General features: G+C 38.8%; 1 protein-coding gene across 4 annotated transcripts in view; it reads left to right on the plus strand.

The window, feature by feature from the left end:
* The window catches only part of chd2 (chromodomain helicase DNA binding protein 2), a 261,689-nt gene that overhangs the window by 93,241 nt on the left and 146,337 nt on the right, over nt 1-22,111 (plus strand). The gene's annotated exons all lie outside the window — the stretch shown is intronic.

Here is a 22,111-nt window from a genome sequence, read left to right on the forward strand (position 1 = left end):
TTTTTAGCACACTGAAAAATGAAGGCCAAGGAACAAGAGAATAAATCACTAATATAAGTGGAAAATTCTTAATACTAGTGGAGAAAGAAAGTCTTGTTACTTGAAACAAGTTAGCTCATCTTGAAATAGGTAGTCCAAAATTTAATCTCAGAGCATATATCTTAAAACAGAAAAATTATTTTACAAAAATTACAGAATAAGAAAAAAATATACGATTATTAAGAAATAAATGCTTGAAATAAGCAAAATTATATGCCAGTGGGGTGAGATATATTGACTTGGATTTTTAAAAAATCCTGAATGTAGTTAATTTCAACACATACTAAACTATATTTGCATGGTATATACAACAAATTTCAGTCCACCTACAAAAGAATAAGGTAAAAGTAGCACAGTGCTAGGATGGTCTTCATTTCAAATTGAAACCAAATATTTTAGCAGAGGTTTGAATTAGGAATTCATTCCTACATTCAAGACACATAATTAATATATAATTTCCTGATATGTGTTGGCTTCCTGAATAGATAAAATAACTTGCAATAAAGACATAATCATTAGCATTGCTCTTTATTTAAGTATTACATCAGTATTCAACAGCACTACTGCTGTGTTTACAATACATAAACAGAAAAACATAAGCACATGAAAATTAGTTGACACAGGAAGATTACCTTGTATATAACATAAACGTCATATCCATATTATTGTACATTGTAGTTCAGGACTGCCTCATCTTGTCACGGTCAGAAATGCATAACAAACTTTAACAAAATTTTAACAGTGGTAACTTTGCCAAAAAACAGGACAAAGAAAATACAACCTAACATGTTAAAATCCACAAAATATCAAATTATTTACAATTTATCTAATTGATTTTCAAATATTATGGTAATTATATACAGTACATTATACACATGCATTTCCTGTTCTGCATTTGGCTCACACAATTTTTCTTCTAGCATATTTGTATTTTCCCTTCAAATTGTGTCCAGTAATATTTCAGTTTGAATTGCAGAGAGGACAGCGGCAATACACTTAGGATATGTTAGATGTAGTGCATAATAGTATGCCATAAGGTACATGATACCTTCCTGCAACATTTCTTGAGGGAACGTTGTCACAGGCTCACTTCCAATAGCTAGCATGCAGTTATCTTGGTCCACAATAAGGGCAGCACTAGTCAGTGGTCAGTCTTTGCTGTAGAAAGGCATCAGGATTCTCGGAGGTCTTCAAGACAAACAAAAACCAACAAAGAAAATAAACTGAATTTATTTTATCCTCTGTAGTCCTATACAGATTTATTATACATTTACTTATTTATAATACTGAATGAATGTGCTAATCCATATTACTAACCGAGAATGCTAAACCGGATGATGGACGCAGGCACATCCGGCCATGGGCCGTAGCTGCAAAAAGAGGTACTGCGCAGGCGCAAGAAAGGGCCGCGAGAGGCGGACAAGACCACAGAAAAAATCCATATTACTAACCGAGAATGCTAAACCGGATGATGGACGCAGGCACATCTGGCCATGGGCCGTAGCTGCAAAAAGAGGTACTGCGCAGGCGCAAGAAAGGGCCACGAGAGGCGGATGAGGGGCCGCGAGAGGCGGACAAGACCACAGAAAAAACGAGTGAGCAAAGAAAAAAGAGGACAAGGAAATGAGACGCCGAAAGGAAAACGCAAAGAAAAAAGTAGTCAAAGACAGGCACCGCACGAAACCCATTGCACACGAAACTAGCACACAAAAAAAAAGAAGACGCTCGCGCACAACAGCAAGGCTCCCCCCCTACAGGCACCGGACGGGATACACACCAAGAGGGAGATTTAACAAGCCCCTGGAACACAAAAAAAAAGAACACAAAACCACCCCACACACCCTACAAGCAACGGACGGGACACACACAAAGAGGGGGATTCAACAAGCCCCTGGAACACAAAACGAAAGAAGACGCTCGCGCAACAACAATCCTCACCCACACACCCCCCCCCCCCCCCCCAAATCAATAAGAAGTGACACCTAAAGCCACATATCTAAAGGAAACGTCCATATTAAACATACGTCATCTCAAAACCTTCACACTAGGCAGCATAGGTGGATCTCATTAAAATAAAGCACTATTAACCGTTCAACTGGAGAAAAGGCTCCATATTAACAGCGAGTGCGATCCTCCTTATTACTTATACATATTTCGCACGCTGAGGAACAAACAAGTCATGCATACATGGTCACGGGTACAAAACGATTCGGATCGGATAACGGGACCAAACACACGAACACGAATGAAACCAAACAAATACACGGCGGCGCATACAACGCGCTTCGGAAAATACGTGAAAAAAAATGTCTCGGATCAAAAAACGCAAAGCTCAAGTAACCCCGTTACAGAGACGTGCCCAAATGAACAGACACATTGAACGTAGATGCATACAGCGCGCGTCTCAAAGTGCTGCATCAAAACAAGCACGATTTCAAAAGAAAGAGCTCGCGTCTCAGACATACAAAAAAGGGAGCAAAGCAACGCGCATATGACCGGCCAGAAAACAAGCAAGCAGGACTCAAAAAGCAGAAAGCTCAACTGACCGACATACAAAAACGGACAAGGCTCAATACAAACAATGCACGACGTAGAGTGAAACGGACTTTGCGCAAAGCGGAGGCAAATCAATTAAAAATCAAAAATAGCGCGTCACAAATAATGGACATGCAACAACGCGGCACTCAAACACCACAAGCAAAACATGCCCGTCACAGACATCAACGCCAGACGTCTGCTAAACGCTTACGCCAGTTGGCTGACAACGCTTTCAATAATGAGTCCACTATTGAGGAAAATTCATTGGGATTAATGAATGTCATTTGCAATCATTGTCATTCACTTAACTTCACAGAAGAAACAACTGGCAATACAAATAATGAATTTACACGTTGTTGTCAAAAGGGGCAGATTAGACTGCCTCCTTTACATTCATATCCTGAATATCTACAGAAGCTTCTAACTAAGGATGTGCCTGAAAGTAAAAACTTTATGAACTGCATTAGATCCTACAATAGTTCATTTGCTTTTGCATCTACCGGAGTACATATCAGGCCACCAAAAGGCAATGGCCCATACTACTTTCGCATATGTGGTTAACACAACGCACTATATTATGTCCAAAAAATATTAATGTTAATCACATTATTAACCAGGTCATTTCATTACTTCCTGGAGAGACACGGCTCTTTCTAAGCTCTGACAAAGTTGACTCTGATGACGACAATGAACATCTGAATTTCCCCTTAGAATATTTGAACACTATTAACCCGGACGGATGACCACAACACAACCTTACCCTTAAAAACGGAACAATAATCATGCTATTAAGAAACCTTAACACTAAACAGGGTTTATGCAATGGCACACAGTTAGTCGTCAACACCATAACACACGATGTTATTCAAGCAACAGTTCTTTCAGATTCACATGCTAACAATACTGTTCTCATTCTTGGAATTGACCTTACGAGTTCTGACCTAGAATTACCTTTTACATTGAAACACCGACAGTTCCCCATTAAAGCTGCATTTGCCATGACCATCAACAAATCACAAGGACAAACCATGGACAAAGTTGGCATCTACCTCTCTGAACCCGTTTTTGGACATGGACAACTTTATGTTGCCTTCTCATGTGTTTGACGTTCATCTCACATTAAAGTTAAACTTAAAAAAGATCCATGCAAAGGAAGACTCATTCAAAGACAAGACACCATCTTTACTACTAATGTTGTATAGAGAGAAATATTCCAATAAAACATTACTCTATGCCAAACACTCTATTTTGTATTTATATAGGCATCATCCAAACCTGCACACTATTCTATATCTAATTCATACATCTCACTCTTTGTCATTCCCCAACACCAGGGGTTGGCGAGCGAAGCGAGCAGGGGGCGGAGCCCCCTAGTTTTAACAGAAGCAGTTATATACAGCTTGTAATTGAAATAGCAAAGAAATCACTAAAAATTGAAGATTGTTATATTCTGTTGAGCCCTTTTAATCAAACAGTTTAATGTATAATGTCGTTCCTGTAGCTAACATTAAAAACAACCCTGAAAATTGCTGACAGTCACAGATGGATAGAATTGCAGTAACTGTCTTTATTTTTCCTTTAAGCAATGTAAAAATGCAAAGTTTTACCTTAGGGCCATGAACTAATGCCTCATGTTTTGTTTCCCAGCTTTTTGGGGGGTAGAGAAAGTGAAGGAAACATGGATGGCAGAGCTGTAAACATGGCAATGGCATTTTTCACTAATGAAAAAAATATATATATATTAAATATCTTTTGCATTATGTTCTAATATAACTCAAACATTCTCCTTTTAATGAAAACAACAACATACAGCAAGCTTTAAATTGAGAATGATTTATAACAAAAATGATATGATGTCTGGTATTATTTTTACCTACTAATATTCTAGAACATAAACGAACAATTGAAATGAACCTTACATAGATCATATTTAAAGTTTTAAGTATTCTTTAAAATATTCCTTCATTATTTGTACCTAATAAAGGATAGTGTCAGTCAGTTTATTACCAGCAGCCCCGCGATTCTTGAAAGAATTGCAAATCCAAGAATGGCAATCACTTTCTGTTCTCTCTGATATTTGTAGGGATGAAATATCATGGAGGGTGGGTGCGTCCACAGTGCCACTCACAGTATGGCGGTGACTTTGACGTACGATTCTGCTAGTCATGAGGCGTGTTTCAGAAGCACGTTGTAGTCTCCTTCGTGTATTGTTTTTATCCATGCAGTCTCGCATTTGGCAGCGGTGGTAGTGTGAACGACTTGCCTGTTGCCTCTGGCATCTGTGCATATACAGTGTACAATCTGGCATGCACGCTGTACCTCAGATTTAGTTTACAGGTCGTAGCCATACGGGCTCGTTTTTGTATTAGTAATTTTTGAGGTCTTTCGTTTTGGAGCCGTGACTCCTTATTATTTTTATCTATGCGGTCTCGTCTTTGTTGTTCTGTGGCTGTGTCGTTAGGTAGACGTCGTTTACTGTTAGGAATCATAATTCAACTTACTTTTAATACTGATTGATAGATGCAAATGAACTATTGTAGGATCTAATGCATTCCATAAAGCTGTTACTTTCGGGTACATTGTTAGTCAAAAGCTTCCGTACATATTCAGGATATTCATCCAAATGAGGCAGCTTAACTTGACCTTTTTGACAACAACGTGTAAACTCATCAGTTGTACTGCCAGTTTTTTCTTCAAGGAAGTTGCGTGAATGACAATGACTGCAAATGACACTCATTAATCCCAATGAATTTTCATGAACAGTGGACTCATTATAGAATGCGTTCTCGGCTAACTGGCGGAATTGTTCAGCGTCTGTCCGTCGTTGTTGTCTTTGACTTTTTCTTTGTTGGAATACTGAACGTCTTAAACCTTTTAAACGACTTTGTAGCCCTTCTGCAGTTTCTTTTTGGATCTGTGCCTCTCTTGCATGTAGTGTTTCAGAAGCGCGTTGTAGGCGCCTTCGTTCATTGTTTTCATCCCTACGGGCTCGTTGTTGTATTTCCGTTACTTGAGGTGTTTCGTTTTGGAGCCGTGATCTCTTTGCTTCTGGTGTTTGTGAAGCGTGTTGTAGGAGCCTCCGTTTATTGTTTTTATCCATGCGGTCTCGTGTTTGTTTCTCTGCTACTGAATTACCGTTATGTGATTCAAACATGCGACACAGACTGCTGGCACAATGGATTAGAGCAAGTTTAGTTTACAGGTTGTGTTGTTTGTGCGCCACCTACTGACTCTGGGAAGCTGCTGCGTTTGACTCTGGGGCGCCGCGGTACAGTGCGCATGCGCTTCGGTGCGTCCACCGTGCATAAATTAAACTGTCGTTTAGTAATATAGATTCTGTTGTGTCTTAAAAAGATGCTAGACAAAACTATTTACAATGCTAATAAATGGCTTTTTAAAAACATAATTAAATGCAAAAACTTATTTCAGAATAACACAGTACAACTTTCTAATTCAATTAAGAAAAGGGAACCTGGAATTCACAAATCAATAGTTACTGGCAAAGAGAGCAGTAATAATATTTTGCATGAAAATTTCTCAAAGTTTGGCTTACTATAATATAGACTTGGTCTTTATGGAAAAAATGGCATAACAAAAGTGCAACCCTTTGAGCATCAACTGCAAAATATCATAACTTTAAACAATTCAATTTGACTTTCATTTAGGCCTATCATGCTGCAACACTGAGTAAAGTGCATAACTAACTATAAAATGAGTTTGAATAAAATATGCATGACAAATGTTACCATCATGGTGCATATGTGGAGGCTTCAGGATCTTCTTCATTACTCCATACAGCTGTGCTTTTCCATAAAAACTGGTCCATCTGCTCTTAACTTCTGTGATGTAGTTAAGATTATTCCAACTAAGAATACAACGCATTTCATCCATTACCTATAAAATAAGCACACTCTAAGTCAGCACATATTTTGTTTTAAGAAACCATTTTCAAAAATATTTCGGTCAAATGTCTGTGTTTTATGTACTTACATGATCCAGTTCTTTAAAGCATGGGTAAGCCTCCCATATAATCTATAAATTACTTCTGTGCATTAAATTCATGATCAAGGGGCTAGGTAACTGTAAATTTATTTGGCTTTGGCTTCTTGTAAAGGTCCTGTAGTGTTTTGTAGTGCCTGGCCTATATTTAGTGCTGCAAAAACATATAAATGAATAATCAAAACAGTTGTGTTTTCTAAACAGTCTGAACTAAGATGGGATATGACCATCTCTGTTGTGCACTTACCAGATGGTTCACATTCTTTCTCTGCTGTAACTTCTTGGGTACAACTAGAAGGTGACACGTTAACAAGTGTCGCTGAAGCAATAGAATTCCCCAAAGATGCAGTGGAATTGGCCTCGCCTGAATTCTCGACTTCAGCAGCATCAGACTTGTCAGTGGTGATGCCGAGACATCTCTTTATTTGTTTGAGGCATACAGTCCTGTCGCTTCTGAGGAGTGCAGATATTCTGTAGCCTTTCCAGGAGTTGTTTAAACAGAGGTTCCTGTAATGAGATTACACTCTTTTAAAAAGTGTGCAAGTGAATACAAGGTGTGACTGCTCAGTCTAAATCCCCTATAAAAACTAGTTATTTACACTCACCCATGAATTTTGATCTTCAGCTGCATATAGCTTTGGATAATACTTGACTATATGTTTTGCCATTGAAGAAACCTCATGTTTGGAGGTATATTTGTCTTCCCTTGTTGTTGCCCTCAGTATGGGCACTATGTTGGTCACTGTAGTTCTAATTAATCTACAGCGCAGATCCTTTGAAAGAATACAATGCTCCTCTTTCCCTATGCGCTGCAGTGTTTTCTGACCTGCTCCAACTCACTGTCACTATGAAGTATGTATTCAGGGCTTGGTAGTTGAATGATTTTAGAGGGGCTGGCTTCTCTTCAAAGTTTTCTGGAACATCCTTGCTCACTGGATTGAGGGGTAGGTGAAAAACTGGCATTTTTTAGAGTATTGCATTCAGAAGAGAAGGGAGATGTACAGCTGTCTTGTAAGTTATCTTGCTGCAAAGAAAACTGCAGCTCCTGTTAAAAAAAATACAGGAAAAGGACATTGAAAATAGTCACCAGTTATCAATAAACTGTTTATGAATTATGAACTTTGGTGAAGCTGGACATAAATGGAAATATTTACTGTACATTTATTTAACGTAAATGAAATTAGTAATCAAAGACAGCATTGCTCAAATATCTGACCGCTTATATTTTCATTGTTAAAATTTTTAGGTAACTAAAAACAAGATAGTAGTTATCTTCTTTACTTCCTGATAAAACACAGAAACGATATGTGCTCAGTTATCTATTGATATGGAGTATTTTCACAATATGTTGTATTGAACTAAATAAGTGCTACATGAGTACTGAGAAATTCTTACTTCTGTATGCTAATTAACATGTAATTTGCTATCATTCTCTGGCTCCATGATAAAGTTTATCAAAACATTTGTAAATTAATATAGATTTTGTTAAATTACAAACATATATAAATATGTGTTTACACAAAGATTCATATGGTAAGGTGAACATGTTGGGGCAACAGCCTTGATGGATGCATGAGCTGTCCTGTGCTCAGGTGTGACATTTCAAACTGCTTTTATTGAATTATGGCAAATTTTAATTGAGAAGGACAAAGCCCAAGTTTCTACTCTTCAAATTTCCACATCTATAAATATCTATCTATCTATCTATCTATCTATCTATCTATCTATCTATCTATCTATCTATCTATTTATGTTGTCATCACTTTCATATCATAAACGTCCTCCTTTTCCCTATTATCATTTATATTTCTCCCCTGCTTGATCTCAAATATCATCCGGACATGGACACTTTTGACATAAAAGTTGCTACAGAAGCATTTAATCTCAACAAAAAGAACATAGCAAAAGTAATAATAACTACATTGTTTGCTCAACAATATTTCTTAAAAAAAAAATTAAATTAAATAAATAATGCTGACCTCTTGATGTACTGCTGGCCATGAAGTTTTCTTCGAAGAAAATGTTCAGATCTTCATGTGAAAGAGTCCCTAGAAGATCTTCTGTAACATTTGCAACTTGAAAGCAACAGAGAAGATCAGTAATTAATTCATATTTGGACGTCATCTGCACAATTACCGGCAGTCATTTCCAACTCAGGTTTTAGGCTTTAAGTGCTAAATTTACAAATTTTTATAAGTTTAAGAGTTTCTTGAAAGATAGCACAGATAGAAAGATAGTGCAAATCATGATACCTTTTTATAAATGTTTTACATTTTGTTTCCTTTCTGAACAAGTATATCATACTGAGGTTTTAGGCAAGTAGAGATATCCAACAGAGAGGTATTTACCATGTTGCCTGATCAAGGACACGATACATTCGACTTACTAACTTAATTTGTGAGTGTATAAAATTAGCAGGGCGTTAACATTTCACTCCGACTGGGGCCTTCACCTGTGCCATTAAAGTAATAAAGAGCACTGTCTCACTCAGGGCTGACTCTAGAATATAGGCGAAGCTGAACAAGTCGCGCCCAAACCTTCGATTTTTTTATATGACGCGCTCATGTATGGTATTGATAATGAAGTTAAGGGGGATAGGTGCTCCCATTGCAGTTTCAAGTGCAGCGATCTTTTATATTCAAGCAATAAGCTTATAATTGTGGATACCTCAAAATCGATAATAATTTTAAAATTTAGAGGCCAGTATTTTAAAAGTTTTTCTTTAAAGGTATCTCAAATAGAAGCGACTTGGGTCGTGTTTGCTTTTACTGCCAGTAAGAGCATGAGTCGCGTGCAATGCAGTTAGAACTTGGCACATTTTTAAAAGATACATTTCAGTTTATTTTTAAGCAAGCAGAAGTCTGTATCAGAACGTCTTTAACAACGTTTTTAATAAATCACTAACAAATAAATCAATGACATTTAACTAACATTTAATTCATAATAACTCTTTGTATATATGAAATCTAACAATGATGGCGCTCGATAAAAAGAGTCAGGTGTTGCTGTGCATCCTCAAACCACTCATTAATGCCTAAAATGGCAAGAGAAGCGCTAAATGTACCAATATGTTTGAATGCAAGAACTGCGTGCAGTGGAAGTTATAATTCAGGCCAGTGTTTGCTGGATAAATTGCAACGGTGAAAACCGGAAATGAAAAAAAAAAAATATTTATAACATAAACACCTGCATTTATTTTAAAAATTTTATGTAATGGTTACACGAAACTAGCTTCCCCCACTACTTCTGTTTTGTGTGGTAATGATTATAGGTATCAACGTGGACAGGTGAATTGTTGTGGATTCATAAAAACACTGCAGCAACAGTAAATGTCAATTAGACCTTTTAATATTTCCAGTGTGACTTCATCAAGTGAAGCCATTGGTTTGTATGCGTAAATATGTTACTTATCAGCTGCAAAGAGCAAAGCAGTATTTTAGCTACTGTATCTATGTAACGCTATTAATAACCTTAAGTTGAGAACGTTTCAAAATGTAACATCTGATGCGCGGGAAAGCTAACGACGCTTCACAGGGAACACGTTTACACATGCTCAAAGAAAGGTATGTTCCATTACATGACAAAAAAGGGGTCAAAAACAGCGCTGGATATTATATTTGAAAAAAAAACAAAAACAATTGGACACTGCAAGGAAACTAATTATACCGTTAGCTTTTCATATACTCAACTATGTCATTGACGTAAATCATTTTTTTTCCTAAAATAATGGAACGATCCTGTATATTACATCACATAATAGCTACAGTCGCTCAGCACTTGCGCTTTTTGCTGTTTAAACGCTAAAGATGATTTGGAGTTGTTTTATTTGCAGCTCGTTTGTGGCTTTGAGTTTAAAACAACTTTTGAACCATATCAACACTACACATTATATTGTTTGGAGTTTCAAGTTCATGATGCTGTGTCTTTGATAGAGATGTTTTGTCATTTGAAATTAAAATCCTTAACCTGGATAAATCCACCCGTTTTGTTGATGCTATGAAGCTGGTTAATTTTAATTTCAGTGAGACTATATGACTGAAAAACAAAATATTTATTCTTCTGAAGTACTATCATGGGGATATCATTGAACTATATAAAACTTTTAAAGATTCCTAAATTCTTGAACTTTTCTTTTTATGTTAATAAATTCCAGCAACACTGTTTGGATTAAGCCATTTATTTGACACAGTGACAAAACTCTTGCATCAAACCACCAGACACATTTTTTATACAAGGGTCATTTATTTTAAAATGTGGAAACCATTTTGATTTGAAGAAAAATATTACCATTTGAATATAATAAAGTACTACCCTTTGCAGGGAATCCGGCTATTAAATCATACTAGTTAGAGAGAAAGGCCACTGAATTAGGCAAGTGTTAATCTGAAATGGCGTAGTTGTTAACAAAATCAAGGTTGTATTCTAAAACCTTTCTGGAATAAAAAGAGTTTAATATAAGTCTCGGGGTTGTGTTTTACTCATTTCTTAAAACAAGACAAACCTAGAAAGTTTTGGTTCTTGAAATAAGAATACATGTCCTGCTGTGCTCATCGCTGTAGTTGATAACAGGCTTTTCTCTCACAGTTGTGCTTTTTTTAAGTCGATATTGTCTTGGAGTTATACTTTTATATCTCAGATAGTTTAAGACCAGTTATCTTGAATTGAGCAAAATAATCTAGCAAATATCATTGCAACATGAGATATTTAATCTCTTGGGGCAAAATATTTTACCTTAAAATAAGAAATGAGATATTTAATCTCTTGGGGCAAAATATTTTACCTTAAAATAAGAAATTTTTACTTGTTAAGAAAACATGTTTTGCAGTGTATTGGCCTGAAATTTGGTATACATATACTACGTGACATTTACTATATGCTTACGGGGTGATGATTGACCTCCAAGGTTATTCTTTTTTTTATTTTATTTTATTTTAGAATCAACTCTTGGCAGTGGCCGTGCAGCACATGTACGGGCGCCATTCTCATCCCCTTCGCCGTCACTTCCCCTACCTCTTCATATCTCAAATCATTCTTGAGGCAGATTTAAAACTTAAATGCCAGCTTAAGTGAAAAATGAAGGAAAATGTACTAAGTAATTGCAACACAAACACTGACTTAATCGGTTTTAACGCGAAAAGATGCAGACGAAAGAAGAGAAGAAGCGGGCCGCTAGGGTGGAGAAAAGAAGAGCTGCTCAGGAAGCAGCACTGGACAAACGAATGCTAAACGTACAGAGAAAGAGTATGAAAATTGTGAATGCTCAAGTCAAGTGTATTCACTACACGTTATCGTTACTGTTACAATATAATAGTGCAATAGAAATCTTTCAAGTGCAGAGCAGAATTCACCACTAGATGATATCACATAATATGATTTGGATTTGTTCAGATCCCTGGAGACCTTGCACATCAAGCTGCCTCCCCCTATTGGCCATTCCACAGCTAAGTCATTGCCAGGCTAGCCAATCTAATGAAAGAACCCCTCTACCCGATGATTCCTGCGATTCTCCATTAGAGATGACTTTACTTTAGGCAGGCAAAACAACTTGGCAGTGGCACCAAGTGCCACATTTGAGTACCAAGACAAGAAACAGAATAGGTAAGGGTTAGTAACAAATTATAACTATCACATTACTTATGTTTTAGTGCTAATATCTAACAACAGAGATGCAGTCTGTACAGTTAATCAGCAGCTCTAGTCAGGATATGCTAAACTGAGGTAGTGAGTCTTTGAAAGCTGAGACAAAGGGGCATCTCTTATAGTAGCAGGCAGACCATTCCACCGTTTAGTGGCACTGTAACTAAAAACTCGACCTCCCACTGTTATTTTATGAATCCTTGGAATCATAAGCAGACTGGCATCTTGAGATGTTAATGTGCACTCTGGTTTGTAAGTCGTGATAGTTTCAGACAAGTAAGACGGACCTTGGCCATTTAAGGCATTATATGTTAAAAGGAGGATTTTGAAATCTGCCCTAAACCTAACCAGGAGCCAGTGTAAGGATTTAAGAACTGGTGTTATGTGTTTGTATTTTCTTGTTCTTGTAATAATTCTTGCAGCAGCATTTTGGATTCACTGGAATTTTTGAATTTAGTTTGAACAATTTGAACATCCAGTGAACACCGCATTGCAGTAGTCAATCCTACTAGAAATAAATGCATGAATTAGTGTCTCAGAATCCTGTTTATTTAGAAATCACCTTAATTTCCCAACTTTTTTAAGATGGAAGAAACATGATTTAGACAACTTTGTAATGTGCGCTTTAATTGACATGCTAGAGTCAAAGATAACTCCTAGATTGCGGGCTGATTCAGTAAAATTAATGGTGATTCCAACTGAGTTAAATGATGACGAAATATTGTTTCGATCAGCATCATTCCCTCCAATAATTAACATCTCTGTTTTATCAGTGTTTAAAGACAAGTAGTTCTCATCCTTCCACTCCTTTAATTCACTAACACAACTAATTTAAGTTAACATTGAAGAAACTTCATCTGGTCTAAAAGAACGGTATAACTGCGTACGAGTGAAAAATAACATTATGTTTTCTAATGATAGATCCCAATGGAAGCATGTAAAGTGAAAACAGTAAAGGTCCCAGTACTGAGCCTTGTGGGACACTATATCTTTATTCTGTGTATGATGATGGAGTTCTGTCAGCACATTTCTGTACATACTGGAATCAATTTGATAAATAAGAACTAAACCAGGCAAGGATGGTGCCTGTAAGCCCAATATCACTTTCCAGCCTGTGCAGTAAAATAGAATTGTCAATGGTGTCAAACGCTGCACTTAAATCTAACAGCATAATTACAGTGGAGTTTCCTTCATCAGAGAATATCAGAATGACGTTTATAACACGTGTTAGTGCCCGTTTCTGTGCTATGACCTGTGCGGAAACCAGTAAATCTCAAGTAAATTGTGATGCGTAAGGTATGACTAAAGCTGATTGACGACTACTTTTTCCAAGTATTTTAGAGAGAAAGGGTAAATTTGAAATGGGTCTATAATTAATAAGTATGTGTGGGTCTAGGTCTGACTTTTTAAGTAATAGCTTGCTGATTGACACTTTTAGTGCATTAAGTACTGTGCATGCAATAATGAACTATTAATAATGTTAAGAATAGGAGCTGCAAGAACATCCATGGCACTTTTTACTAGTTTTGTTGGCACCGGATCTAGGGAACAGGTAGTAGGTTTCATTTTAGAAATTATAGTTAAGGCTTCCTGCTCAGTTACAGGATTACAATTTCTAAACTGTTCAATGCTATGTGAGACAGGGTCTGCCAGGCTAGTATAGTATGTGGTTTGCACTGTGATGCTGAGATTTGGGATCTTATATTTTTAATTTTCTCATTAAAGAAGTTCATAAAGTCTGTACTGCTAATATCTTTTGATATTTTGCACTATAGATCTGAATTCCCTTTTGTCACATTAGCCACTGTCCTAATGTACCCGAGGATCTTTATAATTGCTATCTTTTATTTTAGAATAAAAGTCTGAGCAAGCTTTAAAGAGAGCTTTTATATATTTTTTAACACTCTCTGTCCATTCAATTTGAAAGACCTGCAGCTTTGTTGTTCTCCATCAGCGCTCCAGTTTTCGACACTCTAATTTAAGAGCAGAAGTGTTTTCAAAGCAGGGAGAGTTTCTGTTTTTTTCACATGTTTAAATAAGTTATTTCAGCAGTGTCCAGTAGTTGCCTGTGATTGTGAGTGCTGCAGAACATCTTAGCTGCTCATACTGCAAAAAACTATGCCTGTCATATTAATCTTTGATATGTGATACATTTGTCCCATGTAAATGTAATGTGTAAAAATTGTCAGACCTTGGTGAAAGATGTCTCCCAGCCATGTATCTTCAAGTTTATTTACAGGTCTGCAGTTTGATGTGATCCATATCTCTCTATATATGAAATACAACGTCTGTTTGTCTGTACGCTTTTCACGAGAGAACTACTTAACGGATTTAGATCGTGTTTTTTTCTGTAGTTTTCTTGAACATTCTGGTTGATTTTGTGATTTCTTTCATTGCGCTTTGTATCATAGTTCGCTTGCAGAAGAGATATATTTGTACTAATCCGAGACAGAGGCTGCGGGACGAGGGGAGGGGGAAGCGTGACATCAGGAGTAGGGAGCTGGGCAGGGCCCTCTTCACTGTCCTGTTTCACTACTACGTGGGTGAAGCCTCAGGGGACGGCTAGTTGTAATCAATAGCAATAATGTTTTACATTTTCTTTCATTCATTAACATAAGTTGAGTTGTACTTTTATGGTTGTAGTCTGACAAAGATTTTGCTGCCTGGCATGTTTTGCTCTTAAGTGATAAGCCAAGGTTGTTCTACTTTTAAATTTGCCCAGACTTAAGTTTACAAGTACGAACAATTTTGCCCTTTAAATGTCTGAAAGAGTTTTAATTTAAAAACAACCATCACCAGTTTAGTCTTTCTCAGCTTTCATTTGTTAAATAGCTTAAATCAGAAGATCCCAAACCTTAAGTCAATGCCCCCTTAAATGTATCATCTGGTTAGGGCCCCACTAATATAAAGCCAATGCTGCAAAACAGAACATGTCCCTGGATCAGTTACTGCAAATGGTAGTCATACTACATGGTTTTGTGTAGTTGTCGACCTATTAATCAAAGCAAATGCCTAACTACAGTATATTGTGACTCATATGTGATTAAATGTCACACAGTATCTCTAGACTAAGGGTATTCAACCTTTTTCTTGGTGTACCACTGTATCCCCATTTTCTTTCACTCTTAAATACTTGCTTACTTAACTTTTACCAGTCACATCTAAAATAGTGATATTGTAACTTGCACCTTTCTCACTAATATTGCATTTGGTGATTTTAACAAGTGATTAGTTGTTTGTGTCATTGTGTATGTGTTTTAGTTTTTTTCTTGTACATAAAATTATTTTAATGAGTTATGTAAAAACAGTAGCCTGGTTTGATAAAGAATAAATAGGAGATGGGAGTAGATTCATACCTGGTGGCATGGATCGTGGACTATCTTAAAGACAGACCTCAGTATGTGCGTCTCGGGAACTGCACGTCTGACATTGTGGTCAACAGGGGACTGTACTTTCTCTGGTCCTGTTCAGCCTATATACATCGGACGTCCTATACAACTCGGAGTCCTGCCACGTGTAAAAGTTCGTTGATGACACTGCTATCGTGGGCTGCATCAGGAGTGGGCAGGAGGAGGAGTATAAGGACCTAATCAAGGACTTTGTTAAATGATGCGACTCAAACCACCTACACTTGAACACCAGCAAAACCAAGGCGCTGGTGGTGGATTTTAGGAGGCCCAGACCCCTCATGGACCCCGTGATCATCAGAGGTGACTGTGTGCAGAGGGTGCAGACCTATAAATACCTGGGTGTGCAGCTGGATGATAAATTAGACTGGACTGCCAATACTGATGCTCTGTGAAAGAAAGGACAGAGCCGGTTATACTTCCTTAGAAGGCTGGCGTCCTTCAACATCTGCAATAAGATGCTGCAGATGTTCTATCAGACGGTTGTGGCGAGAGCCCTCTTCTACGCGGTGGTGTGCTGGGGAGGCAGCATTAAGAAGAAGGACGCCTCACGCCTGGACAAACTGGTGAGGTAGGCAAGCTCTATTGTTGGCATGGAGCTGGACAGCTTGACATCTGTGGCAGAGCGACGGGCACTCAGCAGGCTCCTATCAATTATGGAGAATCCACTGCATCTACTAAACTCCAGACAGAAGAGCAGCTTCAGCGACAGACTGCTGTCACTGTCCTGCTCCACTGACAGACTGAGGAGATCGTTCCTCCCCCAAACTATGCGACTCTTCAGTTCCACCCGGAGGGGGCAAACATTAACATTATTCAAAGTTATTGTCTGTTTTTACCTGCATTTTTATTACTCTTTAATAATGTTTTTTGTATCAGTATGCTGCTGCTGGAGGTATGTGAATTTCCCCTTGGGATTAATAAAGTATCTATCTATCTATCTATCTATCTATCTATCTATCTATCTATCTATCTATCTATCTATCTATCTATCTATCTATCTATCTATCTATCTATCTATCTATCTATTAACCAAAAATTTCAGTATCTTTAAGTTATAAAAATTATACAGTTACATATGATTCCAGATAAAAAGAAACAGAAATATAAGTCAAGTTACATATGACTTAAGGTCAAAAAAATAAAATAAAATGTCCAGTCGTGAAGGTTGAGTTGTCTTTATGTTTTATATGGTCATTAATGTAAATATTGGGTTCCAGTTTTTATAACTGCTTCTAAATTCAGGCTTTTCATGTAGATATTTTTAAAAGAAGGGTGAAGGTAGGGCTGAGCAATTTATCAAGGATCTGATTCGATATTTTACAAAAATTAATATGCAAGCCAATATCATCATTTTCAGAAGATTTATTTGAATTTCCACAACATCTTCTAAACATTGAAATTGTTTTTTGTTAATTATGGAGTAAACAGTGATTGGTGCCAATTACTTTTGTCAGTTTCACGTTTTTTCTGAGACAATTGTAGGTTCTTCTTTTTTCATCAAGAGGTACTAGCAAATGTGTCCATGTCTGTATATTCTTCGGTTTTAGTCTGCCAATTTCTGAAACTGTTCTAAAGTGATGGTGCACCAAAATAGTTCACCAAAATTAAAAATTTTGTAATGTTGAAAAACCAGACCTGAGAGAGCGAGAAGGAGAGAGAGACTGAACTTCTGTGCAGACTGCTCCTGTGGATTGAGGGAGCAAGAAAGAAAGCACTCACATGAGACACATGTAAATGAGAAGTAGCTGTGACATAGGAAACTTCAGTTTGTTACTGGTGATGGACACAGAAGAGGAGAATGGAGATGGGAAAGAGGGGCTGAGTCTCACAGCCCGAGCATCGGTAGACAGAGAAGTGAAATTGAAGTACAGTTGTGCTTGAAAGTTTGTGAACCCTTTAGAATTTTCTATATTTCTACATAAATATGGTCTAAAACATCAACAGATCTTCACTCAAGTCCTAAAAGTAGATAAAGAGAAACCAGTTAAACAAATGAGACAAAAATATTATACTTGGTCATTTATTTATTGAGGAAAATGATCGAATATTACATATTTGTGAGTGGCAAAAGTATGTGAACCTCTAGGATTAGCAGTTAGTTTGAAGGTGAAATTAGATTCAGGTGTTTTCAATCAATGGGATGACAGTCAGGTGTGAGTGGGCACACTGTGTTATTTAAAGAACAGGGATCTATCAAAGTCTGCTGTTCACAACACATGTTTGTGGAAGTGTATCATGGCACGAACAAAGGAGATTTCTGAGAAACTCAGAAAAAGAGTTGTTGATGCTTATCAGGCTGGAAAAGGTTACAAAACCATCTCTAAAGAGTTTGGACTCCACCAATCCACAGTCAGACAGATTGTGTACAAATGGAGGAAATTCAAGACCATTGTTACCCTCCCCAGGAGTGGTCAACCAACAAAGACCACTCCAAGAGCAAGGCATGTAATAATCGGTGAGGTCACAAAGGACCCCAGGGTAACTTCTAAGCAACTGAAGGCCTCTCTCACATTGGCTAATGTTCATGTTCATGAGTCCACCATCAGGAGAACACTGAACAACAATGATGTGCATGGCAGGGTTGCAAGGAGAAAGCCACTGCTCTCCAAAAAAATCATTGCTGCTTGTCTGCAGTTTGCTAAAGATCACGTGGACAAACCAGAAGGCTATTGGAAGAATGTTTTGTGGACGAATGAGACCAAAATAGAACTTTTTGGTTTAAATGAAAAGCGTTATGTTTGGAGAAAGGAAAACCCTGAAATCCAGCATAAGAACCTTACCCCATCTGTGAAACATGGTGGTATCATGGTTTGGGCCTGTTTTGCTGAATCTGGGCCAGGACGGCATGCCTTCATTGATGGAACAATGAATTGTGAATTAAATCAGAAAATTCTAAAGGAAAATGTCAGGACATCGGTCCATGAACTGAATCTCAAGAGAAGGTGGGTCATGCAGCAAGACAATGACCCTAAGCACACAAGTCATTCTACCAAAAATGGTTAAAGAAGAATAAAGTTAATGTTTTGGAATGGCCAAGTCAAAGTCCTGACCTTAATCCAATCGAAATGTTGTGGAAGGACCTGAAGCGAGCAGTTAATGTGAGGAAACCCATCAACATCCCAGAGTTGAAGCTGTTCTGTATGGAGGAATGGGTTAAAATTCCTCCAAGCCGGTGTGCAGGACTGATCAATAGTTACCAGCAACAGTTATTGCTGCAAAGTGGGGTCACACCAGATACTGAAAGCAAAGGTTCACATACTTTTGCCACTCACAAATATGTAATATTCAATCATTTTCCTTAATAAATAAATGACCAAGTATAATATTTTTACCTCATTTGTTTAGCTGGTTTCTCTTTATCTACTTTTAGGACTTCAGTGAAAATCTGATGATGTTTTAGGTTATATTTATGCAGAAATAAAGAAAATTCTAAAGGGTTCCCAAACTTTCAAGCACAACTGTACAGCTGAGTGTGGAAACTCGAGTGTGGTCGCTGCATAACCAACAATCCAGTTCCACTTTTGTACCTTTTTTTTTTTTTCTTTAGTTCCTTGCATACCATCTGTCAGCTGTTTGTGTATGATACAGGTTGAGGACCGTTTCCGTCATGTATAACTACATCGATATATGTAACAACTGAAGAACATTTTCAGTTAATGTTTGTTTTATTTAAAAACTAGGCAATTTAAAGACTTTTTTTTTTAATTGGGATTTTTTTTATTTTATTTCATATTGTCAACTTCGCTGAGGTCACGGTCCCCAGTTTGAAAACCATTAGCTTATATAGCAAGGGATGTAAAACAACTCCTGCTTTAAATACTATTAAGGAGTATCGAAGCGCAGTGGTACTGCTGCCTTGCAGTAAGTAGACCATGGGTTCATGTCCCGGATCCTCCCTGTGTGGAGAGTGCTTAGAGTAGAGATAGATAGATAGATACTTTATTAATCCCAAGGGGAAATTCACATACTCCAGCAGCAGCATACTGATAAAGACAATATTAAATTAAAGAGTGATAACAATGCAGGTATACAGACAGACAATATCTTTGTATAATGTTAACGTTTACCCCCCCCCCCCCCCAGGTGGAATTGAAGAGTCACATAATGTTGGGGAGGGACGATTTCCTCAGTCTGTCAGTGGAGCAGGACAGTGACAACAGTCTGTTGCTGAAGCTGCTCCTCTGTCTGGAGATGATACTGTTCAGTGGATTCGGTGGATTCTCCATGATTGACAGGAGCCAGCTCAGTGCCCGTTGCTCTGCCACATATGTCAAACTGTCCAGCTCCATGCCTACAATAGAGCCTGCCTTCCTCACCAGTTTGTCCAGGTGTGAGGCGTCTCTCTTCGTTATGCTGCCTCCCCAGCACACCACCGCGTGGAAGAGGACGCTCGCCACAACCGTCTGGTAGGACATCTGCAGCATCTTATTGCAGATGTTGAAGGACGCCAGCCTTCTAAGGAAGGAAGTATAGTCAGCTCTGTCCTTTCTTACACAGAGCATCAGTATTGGCAGTCCAGTCCAGTCCAATTTATCATCCAGCTGCATTCCCAGGTATTTATAGGTCTGCACCCTCTGCACACAGTCACCTCTGATGATCATGGGGTCCATGAGGGGCCTGGGCCTCCTAAAATCCACCACCAGCTCCTTGGTTTTGCACCATTTAACAAAGTCCTTGATTAGGTTCCTGTACTCCTCCTCCTGCCCACTCCTGATACAGCCCACGATAGCAGTGTTGTCAGCGAACTTTTGCACATGGCAGGACTCCGAGTTGTATTGGAAGTCCGATGTATATGGGCTGAACAGGACCGGAGAAAGTACAGTCCCCTGCGGCGCTCCTGTGTTGCTGACCACAATGTCAGACGTGCAGTTCCCGTGGCGCACATACTGAGGTCTGTCTTTAAGATAGTCCACAATCCATGCTACCAGGTATGAATCTACTCCCATCTCTGTCAGCTTGTCCCTAAGGAGCAGAGGTTGGATGGTGTTGAAGGCGCAAGAGAAGTTCAGAAACATAATTCTTACAGCACCACTGTCTCTGTCCAAGTGGGAGAGGGATCGGTGTAGCATATAGATGATGGCATCCTCCGCTCCCACCTTCTCCTGGTATGCTAACTGCAGAGGGTCGAGGGCTTTGCGGACCTATGGCCTCAGGTGGTGAAGCAGCAGCCGCTCCATGGTCTTCATCACATGTGATGTTAGAGCGACAGGCCAGAAGTCATTCAGCTCACCTGGACGTGATACCTTTGGAACTGGGGTGATGCAAGATGTTTTCTAAAGACTCGGGACTCTCCTCTGTTCCAGGCTCAGGTTGAAGATGCGCTGTAGAGGACTCCCCAGCTCCAACGCACAGGCTTTCAGCAGTCGTGGCAATACTCCATCTGGACCCGCTGCTTTGCTGGCACAACGTCTCCTCAGCTCTCTGTTTACCTGGGCTGCTGTAATTGTGGGTTGGGGTAAACTCTCACCTATACTGGTATCAGCAGAAGGATGGGTGGAGGGGGCAGTACTCCGAGGTGAGAGGGTGGTCAAACCTGTTAAAAAAGTTGTTCATCTGGTTTGGTCTCTCCACGTCTCTCTCGATGGTGGCACCCCGCTTTGAGCTGCAGCCAGTGATGATCTTCATCCCATCCCACACTTCCTTCATGCTGTTATTCTGTAACTTCTGCTCCAGCTTTCTCCTGTACTGCTCCTTCGCCGCCTTGAGCTGGACTCGGAGTTCCTTCTGCACGCGCTTGAGCTCATGCTGATCACCGCCTTTAAAAGCCCTTTTTTTCTCGTTCAAAAGGCCCTTGATGTCACTTGTAATCCATGGCTTGTTAGCATAGCAGCGTGCTGTTCTTACTGGAACTACAACGTCCATACAGAAGTTGATATAGTCAATAGTGCAGTCAACAACCTCCTCAATGTTCTCACTATATGATCCCTGCAGGATATCCCAGTCCGTAGTTCCTTAGTCTCTCAGAGCCTGCTCTGCCTCAGGGGACCACTTCCTGAATGAGTGTGTGGTTGTAGGTAGCTCCCTCACTCTTGGTTTGTAGTGAGCCTGAAGCAGAACCAGGTTATGATCTGCTTTCCCAAGCGCAGGCAGCGGGGTGGAGCTGTATGCGTCTTTAACGTTTGCATACAGTAGGTCAATAGTCCTATTTCCCCGGGTGTTACAATCCACATACCGGAAGAAGGCAGGTAATGTTTTGTCCAGCGTTACATGGTTAAAGTCTCCAGCGATTAGCACAAGCGCCTCAGAGTGCTGTGTTTGTAATTTAGCAACTGCGGAATGGATGACATCACCCGCTGTCTCCACATTCGCCTGAGGAGGGATGTAAACAATAGCAACAATGATGTGTCCAAACTCTCTGGGTAAGTAATAGGGACGTAGACTTATGGCCAACGGTTCTATGTCTCTGCAGCAAGTAGAGATTTTAACGTTAACATGTCCAGAGTTGCACCATCTTGTATTGACATAGAGTGCGAGTCCTCCTCCTTTGT

This window comes from Erpetoichthys calabaricus, chromosome 17 (genome assembly GCF_900747795.2).
Source record: "Erpetoichthys calabaricus chromosome 17, fErpCal1.3, whole genome shotgun sequence".
Taxonomy (NCBI): Eukaryota; Metazoa; Chordata; class Cladistia; order Polypteriformes; family Polypteridae; genus Erpetoichthys; species Erpetoichthys calabaricus.